Source organism: Mandrillus leucophaeus, unplaced genomic scaffold (genome assembly GCF_000951045.1).
Source record: "Mandrillus leucophaeus isolate KB7577 unplaced genomic scaffold, Mleu.le_1.0 Scaffold852, whole genome shotgun sequence".
Taxonomy (NCBI): Eukaryota; Metazoa; Chordata; class Mammalia; order Primates; family Cercopithecidae; genus Mandrillus; species Mandrillus leucophaeus.
This window is the reverse complement of record NW_012109275.1, coordinates 1,511,273-1,520,970: the sequence shown is the minus strand read 5'-3', so window position 1 is coordinate 1,520,970 and position 9,698 is coordinate 1,511,273.

The following is a 9,698-nucleotide window of genomic DNA, read 5'->3' as shown; positions in this document are numbered from 1 at the left end:
GAATTATGGTGCCATAGACAGAAAGTTCCAAATAGCAAATTGCTTTTAGAGGTGGAGACTGAGAGAGGAAAATGGGTTGAAGTCAAAGTGTTGGAAGATATCCACATGGAAATTTCCAGTAAGCCTTCAGATGACTAAGGGATTCAGAGAATGTAGGCGCTTTCCAAATCTTCTCTTCTTTTTGCCTATATAGAAAGTGTTTACTTTATGTGTTTCCTTGTGGCTCTGTTGATTACATTTTTATGTGTGGTTTGGAGCTCCTCTGGCTTCAGACCTGTGTTTGTTTTTGGCATAGTTGGAGTAGAGTGCTAATGAGCTCAAGGTCATGGGTTTGATCCCCAAAAGGGCCAGTTAGTTTCATGGAGAGGAAAATTGCATTCCATGGTTCACAGACTTCACCCCTAATCCTGTCTGCTTGTCTCAAAACTATCTAGCATTGGTCCCAAGGGGGCCCAGTGAGAAAGTGTGAGCAGTTGTGTGTGCAAATCTATTTAAACTGCTGGGAGAATAACTCCAGATGGGTGGTTTATCTAGGTTGCTTCTTCAGGAAGCTTTGTCTGCCCTTCTTCCTCAACTCTTGGGACAGAGATCACCTTTTCAGAGACAACACCATGAACAAATGCACGTGAAACTGTCATTCTCATGTCTGCCCGCATCTGCATTCCTATGTTCATTTACTTCTCAAGCAAAGGGCAGTGTGAGCATCCAGGAGCCTGTGGTTCTTTGGTACAAGTGTCTACTTGTAAGTATTGGAGTATTATCAGTTTGACTTTGAGAACTAGCTTACTAGTGTTGTACAAAAAAGCCCTAGAGAGCATGAATGTGTCCAAAAGACTCTCTAAGCAAACCTTTCCCCAACAGATTTTCCTTATCAGGCTGCTTTTGCTAGTTGCATACTTTTACTGGGAAGTACAAGTCAACACAGAATTCTTGTGAAGTGGTCATACAAGGATACAGCATAGAATGCTCAGTGTTCTTAAGAAGAATGCCGGTATCCATAAAACAGCTCCTAAACAAACCCACAGAAGGCATCTTCCACACAAGTACAGAGTTACCAGCACCTGCTGGGATGGCATCTAAAATCTGTTTTTGTGGATACTGCATTTTCGAAAATCAGTCTTAGAGGTTCTCAAATTGCTTTTTTTTAGTTGACAGATATACCCTGGGTCCTACAAGAGTGACCCTGAAGAGGAGTTGGAATAATGTTATGCACACACTGAAAGATTCAAAATAAATCTTCATGGCTTAAAAAGGACTTGAAAATTCTTTTCAAGTTCACTTCTCTTTCAGGGAATTGGAGATTGCTACACCAGGGGTATTTCTCTTATTTGGCATTATGAAAAATTTTGAAGGCTGAGAAGTAAGAGACCAGACCATCAAATCCTATTTAATTGATTTCTAAGAATAATAGTGATGTCTTAAAAGAATATGCCATGGAGTAAATATGACTAAAAGTAAAAGACAGAATAAAATTATATGCTAATGAATCCAGCAAAACTGGTTGAAAAATTCTTAGTGTTGGGTTTGTGCACAGGGACAAGCAACATACTTATTTGCATTGTTCCTTCAAATTGATTACATTGAGGAGAAATTATTTTAATATTATAAAGGGACAGCCTGAAAATATCAAATAAGTAGTTAAAAATTATTATATGAAAACGTTGTATGTCTGCTGGCTGGGATGGGCTGGAGTGAAGAAAGATAAAGAATTATGACACAGTAAGAAAATGCTAGACTTGAAATTTTTACATCTGCATTGTGGTGCAAGGATCTGCACTAGCCCTTTTTACCTGATTTTTCTGGTCAGAATCAAATTTGGGGAAATGTGGTCAGTGTCAGAAATGTTGAGGCCATGAGTTAAGAGTATATATAGAAAATGGTGTGAATGGTGTGACACACACTGGGGCCTGTCAGAGGGTGGGGTCTGGGGGAGGGATAACATTAGGAGGAATACCTGATGTAGATGATGGGTTGATGGGTGCAGCAAACCACCATGGCACATGTATACCTATGTAACAAACCTGCACGTTCTGCACATGTACCCCAGAACTTAAAGTATAATTAAAAATAAAAAATGAAAGAAAGAAAGAAAATGGTATGACAAAGCCAATGGAGAAAATTCTACTTTGGCTATCTTAGATCCTTAATTAAGACTCTCATTCTTAATAACAGTAGAAGTAATGATAATAAAAGTAATAGTAAAAACGCCAGAAACCACACAAAACAAGAGTTGATAAGCAGACTAGTGCTGGACTATGCCAGTGGTTTCATCTAGCCACAGAAAAATTAAAAAGATGAAAAAAATTAAATTAATAATGAGTTTTCTATAAAGCTTAATTTACACAATTAAAGAGTCTGCCCTTTTTTCTTAGATTATATTCATGCCATGTTTTTAAAAAATTGATTCATTTTTAGTGATAAATGGTGATGATAGATGATTTTTTTATGTCCTTATTTTAGGCAAATAAAGATTTTGCCACCTTAGATTTTCTCAATTTCTACTTTTATTTTTGGAAATTTCACTATTTTGAGAAATCTAGAAGTTTAGGAACTATTGTATGATAATGTTTAATTCTTAAATACTAATTTGAGGCAGATATTGCTGTTTTTATCAAAATAAGAGGAAACTAAACCCCACAGAAGTCATTTTAATTTGTCCAAAGCACATATTAGAGCATGACACAAGCCCACATCTGCCTGATTTCAGCACTTGTTTCTTACCACTATGTAATTCCTGTTTGTACTAGTTAGGGCCTAGTAAGGACAGCAGAAACCCTTCTAGGCTAGGCATTTTAAACAGAGAGGATTCCTTCTTTTTTTTTTTTTTTAAAGGCATCTCACTCTGTTGCCTAGTCTGGGCTGGAATGCAGTGGCATGATCACGGCTCATTGTAGCCTTGACCTCCTGGGATCAAGTGATCCTCCCACCTCAGCCTCTTGAGTTGCTGGGACTAGAGGGGCGCACCACTACACTCAGCTTTTTTTCTTTTATTTTTTATTTTTAGGAGAGATAAGGTCTTACTCTGTTACCCAAGCTGGTCTCAAACACCTGGAATCAAGCTATCCTCCTGCTTTGAGCCCCAAAAGTGCTGGGATTACGGGTTTGAGCCACTGTGCATGACCAACAGAGAGGATTTAATACAGGTGATGGAAGAGATGAGTCGCTAAGTAAGAGAGGGGAGTCAACCCAGAAAAAATAACATCCTAAAATCACTACCATCCCTATGGCTAGAGATACTCGGGGGGCGGGCTGGTGTTTCGGAAAAACCATCTCCATGGATCTAGGTCCCCTAGGGGAACAGAATACTGCTTGCACTGGGAGGAAGGGATTATGGAGCCAAGAGCTGCAAGTACTGCTGGAGGTGCTGTTGGAGGCAAAGAGAAAAGGAGGATAATACCTGGCTTCTCCGTTCTTCTTGTCTTTTGTCTTTTGCTAATGCCTCCTATTGCCCAAACTTACCCAGAAACCAGAACTCGCAGGTGCAGAGAAATGTAGCTCCTTGTGAAAATGAGCAAATCAAGGGAATGTTGGGAAATGAATATGAGAGCAAACAAGTAATCAGCCAGCACATTCTAGCACATATCTGTATTCAGTTTTTCCACTGTACCTTTTACTATAGCAGTGAGGTCTAGACATACCAGAGGATGCTTTTCAATATTAACTATCTAAGAGAATCTACTTGGTGATAGTTGAGAGATGAGGATGTCTCTATTTCCAATTCATCTTTAAAGCAGAAGAAATAAAAAGAAATTTGGCTCTGGGGTAACCTTATTTTTGAGTATTTTAGATCCTATAAGGGTGGTTGAATTAGAAGCTCTGAACTAAATAGGATGGAGAAGCACAATCCTGGGTCATGTTTCTTTCTTATTGTTATCTCCTTCCCTCTCTCCAGGAACAATCACCTCCCACCTCTGTTTCCGTTTTAGAGACTTGGGGTTGGGAAAGGCAGTTCCATATTCATGGGGTGGAGTGATAGGTTCAGTCATAGCACGTGTATAGGGATATTTCTATGATCCCTGTTATCACCTATATGTCCATTTGAAGGGAGAGACCCTTCAGGGTCCTTTCTGAAGGAGATTTGGACGTAAGCAGGAACCACTGAATAAAATAAGTGAGGTGGAGTTAGAAAATTATAGCACAGTTCCTCAATTTTTAAATCTCCTCTTAAAAGAGAAACCTCCCTACCAGGCCACATTTCCTACCTTACTTGTAGTTCAAGGTCAAATTTTACTTCTGATGTACTGCTGCAATTGTCTCAAATCCAATGTACATCTGCTTCTGTTTTTAGTGATTGCTTTATTCTTTTACAAGCCATCTCATTCCATCACAGGGTGAAGAAAAGAACATTTAGAAACCAGATGTTGTGTTAACTATAACCATTATCCTTTATGGGATCCCAGAGGTTTAATCTCTATCCATAAACAGGTGAAGAAGATACCAGCTTTCAGCTGAGCTTTATGCTTAGGATGCTTCACTGAGAAGGAGGCGAAGGCTCTGCCATCCATCTGTCATTATGACTCGGGGAGGCTTATACTGGATGGGTATAGCCCAGTAGTTTCAACTCTATCAGACCCAAAGCTCTCCTTTTTATAACATATATTTTATGATCTACCCTTTAATGTCCTAAAGTGAAATTCACAGGTAATATCAACATATGCAATTTTAACAAAAAACAAAATGATGCCTGAACTGTAACATAAAGGAGAAATAAAAGGAAAAGAGTTTGTAATAAAATAACATGCATTACAAGATAGAATGCTTAGGACAACTCTCCTAGAAAACTCACTGAAGTGGTCGGATGTTTATGCTCGTGGAGAATCATGCGTGGGACAGCTGCATGTGTAGACTGATGCAGATGTGGAGTGGAAAGATTCAAACAGCACAATTAGCATCACCACTGATGATGTGATTTTCTAAAACAGTGAAAAAGACTTGGTAAAGTTCTACCTTTTCTTAATTTGTATGGTAATTGCATCCCTGAAGAACTAGGTTTATGTTAAAATTGTGCAAAAACACTCTGAGTTTATAAATAAATTGGAGTTATATTCTGGACTTAGGTGATTATAAACAGGATTATCTCCTACTTGCAATGTCTGGAGACCTGGTCCATACTCAATAACTGTCAGAAATACTCTCCCCAGTCATTGCAACAGTGCCAAATGTCTCCCAAATTATCTAGGACCAGCACCACTCCGCCCATTGTGAATGCTTGTATGGGCTGTCTAAGGCCACTTTGGAGGGCAGGGATATGGGAATGTGCGTCTCATGGAACTCTAGGCTCTAAGTCCACAGTGTTTCTCCAGAAGCCCTGATTCAACCATAGCACTTGAGACTATACTAACTTTGATAAGCTGTCAAGACAAAAATAGGTGGATTGTTGCCAGAGGTCTTGGTAAGATTCTTAATAATCAGCTTCCAGTTTCACTTAAGTGGGAATGGTTTATTCCTGGACTGTATAAGAGCCAACACATAACCTTCCTCATGGAGGTATCCCAATATTGGCTCTATATCCCTGGGTGTTACCTACATAGTGTGAAGCACTATCCAGAACTGACGTACACACGTAGAAGAATGGCAGTGGGGAATGACACATTATTAGATACATTGGTTACCATGCAGAAATGCTTCTTTATCCTGATAATGTCATACTCAATAATAGGTCATCACTCGAAGGTGCCATTAGTCATGTGTCTGTCTGTAGTGTGTAAAGCCAGTTTTGAACAAGAAACTATCAGTGAGTATTCTGAGCTGTCCTCATGTCTGGATTGGGTGTAAGTGGTGGAGTAGTAAAAGCAAATGTCTTCAGACTCAGGTTTAATGTCCTCAGACCCAGATTCAAGCCTTCTTTGCTGGTCTGTGACCTTCAGTAAACTAAGTAATGTCTTTGAGCCTCCATTTCCTTATCAGGCAGTGTTTACAATAGTGCCTGATGCATAAGCTTGTTGGAAGGATGAATGAGATAATATAGGTAAATCACTTGGCATAATGACTGACTCACAGTAAGTGCTTAGTAACTATTAACCACCATTATTGTTAGAGTGGTGGTAATTATCTCCAATAAAGATCTTACAGAAGAAAAAGAGTTTTTTTTTTAAAAAAAGAGGCTGTTATTTGATGTAGATGACCTGGAAGGAAGATAGAATTCCTCTTAGGGATGGAATTGGTTTTTCCTTTAGGAAAGAACACCACTTGTACATATTCAGTAATAAAAGGTGAGCCAGCCCTGCCCCCACCCCTACCACCGGCAAAGCTGTGATGGTAGAAGATTGTCCTGCATAAGAATACAATCTAATTTTCTTATAAGTTCTTTCCAAAGGAGGGGATAAAGGGTTTGATAGAAAGTGATTCCTGGGAGAGTTTGCAGAAGAGTGGGAAAGATCTTGCTAAGATCACAGGAGGCACATGAGCAGCCAGAAATTCCTTGGATTCATAGTAACAGTGATGTTTGCCGTTGAAATGGAAGGCGTTTTCTGTCCTGTGCTTAACTCACCCCCTTTGCATTGTCTACAAAATCTTTAGTGAAAGGCTGTGGCTAGATCACCCTAGTGTGAACGAAAGGAGAGAGGGATTGTCTGGAGTGGAGCGGGGAGAGAAGTGATACAGAACACCATGACTACAGGAGGCAAAATGCTAAGAGCATGAACAAGACATTTGGAGGAAGAAGGGGCCCACACAATGACAGTCCCAGAGAGATTCTTGGATATCTTAAGGGAGCAAAGGTGGGAATGAATGTGAGATGGGACACCAATGGCACGTGAGAAAATATTAGAGAAAACTTTACTATGATTTCCTTAAAACTAAGTACAAAACTTACGAGACTTTTTTTATATTTAGGTAACTTTCCAAATAGTTAATGAATTTTTAAAAAATGAAATGAGATGCTTTTAAACAAGAGGGAGATTACCAATCTTTATACCTTGTACTTCTATATATACTGTTGTGAGTTTGATATTCACAGTATCTATTCAGTAAAAAATTGGAACGATTTATTGAAATGAAAACTCAATGCTGAGAGATCACATTCTTATAAATCTCTTGGTATGGGAATGTATTAGATGCCATTTATATATTATGTGCCTTATTTGATATGTTTGAATCTTCTGGCAGGAGAATATTTTCCCAACCACTTTGTGTCAGGGATTATAAGTCACTGTTGGGTGACAGTGAGGGGATTTTATGTACAACTGCTTTATTGTTAATGCATATATTGTACAATTCATACATCTCTTACATAGCTTTTGCAAGTCCTTTGAAACATATTTACTTTTAAATAGAATCTGTAAATTCTATGAGATATCTTCATTTTTGTGTATGATTAGTTTTATTTTTCTGGGTATGTTTTCATGTTTAATTGTTGCAATGACCTTAATAAAAATGCTATATAACAGTAGAATTCTTAAGGAATGACACATTACACCAACATTATCCAAAAGAACTAATTAATCAAACATGACTAATTTTAATGTAATTACTAAAGAAAGATATACCATTTTATTATGACACTCTAGCCATACATTTTCAAAATATGCTTATTAAACAGTAAATGTAAGATAATGATTCAATTAGTTACATTTTTAGAAGTCATTAGGATTGATATTCCTCTGCCATAAGTGAATTGAGTAATAATTTCAAATACAATCAGAATTAATTTAATAAAAAATATGCTTTTCAACTAAGACAGATATAATGAATGGCCAGTCATTATTTTCTGGTTTCAAAGTAGCAGGGGAAATTAATTCAGTGTCTGTAAGTTTATTTATCACACTTGGCCTATAAGTGTGATAAAAAATACATGAGGCAAAATACATGATGTAATCCCAATTCTCATAGTTCATTAACTCTTTTACCAAAAAGAGATCTGACATGGTATTTGGGGCCTTTATGTAAACTGAATATAAGCTGCATGATATTTGAAAGGTTTTGATATTTTGAAGAGACATTTTCATGATACACAGACACAGATAAAAGATGTAAGTAGACAGCTTGAGGTTTCAGAGTCCCTCCTGTGGTGTGTTTAGCAGCGGGTACAAGATAAATATCCAAACAAAATCAGATTAAGGGATTAACGGAAGTGACTTTGCTATGAGTTGGTGAGTGGGGTCAATGCGTGGCTTGAAAGGGATTTTAGAGCTCTGTTTTTATTTTTCCTACTTTACATCAGTGCATTTTGGGCAAAATAAAATGAGTAATGCTTACTTTTAGGCCTCAGTAATATTTAAAAAAAGGCAGATTCTAAGGATTGTGGAAGGTCATGTTTTTGAAAGTGACAGCTAATTCAGCTCAGGTAATTCAACTCAGAGTTTCTCAGGGGAAACTCTATCTCCATCTTAACTCATATTTCAGTTGGGCAGTAACATTTGGTTTTGTGTCCTCTCTTTTTTTTTTTTTAATTTTAAAAAAGCTTGGATTTTTTTCCCCTTGAAAGACCCCTATCAAAGATAGTTGAAGAATGAGGAGAGAAGGACCATGTTTACGATCAATGTAATCATACGTTAAGAGGGAACACATGGGCAGGGCGTGGTGGCTCACGCCTGTAATCCCAGCACTTTGGGAGGCTGAGGTGGGCAAATCACAAGGTCAGGAGTTCAAGACCAACCTGGCCAACATGGTGAAACCCCGTCTCTACTAAAAATACAAAAAATTAGCTGGACATGGTGGTGGGTGCCTGTAATCCCAGCTACTCGAGAGGCTAAAACAGGAGAATCGCTTGAACTCAGGAGACAGAGGTTGCAGAGAGCCGAGATCGTGCCACTGCACTCCAGCCTGGGGGACAGTATGAGACTCCATCTCAAAAAAAAAAAAGAGGGAACACGTGAAATATATGTTTTCAATGAGGTTCCTTTAATTCTAGAGTTTCAGATTGGTCAGCCCTCTATAAAATTCTGAGGAAGATACTAAAATAATGACTGGGTTGGGATGGGGGCAGAATAAAGACAGCTTCAAAAATCCCCTGGGCCTCTGTCTTATCTGTGAGAGGTTTCTTTAAAAAACAAAAGCATTGTTCTAGATAGGGATTGATTATTTAAATTGATATCTTTATCCTGTACCATATGCACTTAAAGCTTCTGACAGTCTTCTTTCTTTTTTAAATAGAAATTACACAAAGAAAAGATATCTATGTATCACTTTCTAATACCTAACAGGAAGGTCTTATAAAATATTAAAATAGCAATAAGCAAATATGTACTACAGGATTAAACACTAGCATTGAAAACAAAACAAAATCCAAAACCAAAAATCAACAACATTTTCCTTTTGTTGCTGCCCCCCTACCAGATCTGGACTTTATGATAATCTTTGCAAGGGAGGGGCATACAGTTTCACAATTCTTCTATTTTAAAATAAATGATGCCATTGCATAAATCAGATTTATCTATTGAAGATATTGGTGGAAAGCCCATGTGATCTGAATGGAAAGATTCTTTCTTATGAGGAGAGTCAAACAGGTTCTGCTCTAATAAATTAGCACAATCTTTTAAGATTAAAAGTAGCAAAACATTTTAAATAGTCTGATTACAGCTTCAACAAGTCAAACATACATTTCTATCTAGCCTATAGTTTTAAAGAGTCTATGTGGGTTTAACTTATTATTCCTCATTCCAATATAAAAAAAGAAGAAAAGAACCAAGTCATTTTGAGTATTAAGAAATTCATAAAGACTGTATAAAGTAAAAAAAAAAAAAAAAAAAAAAAAAAAA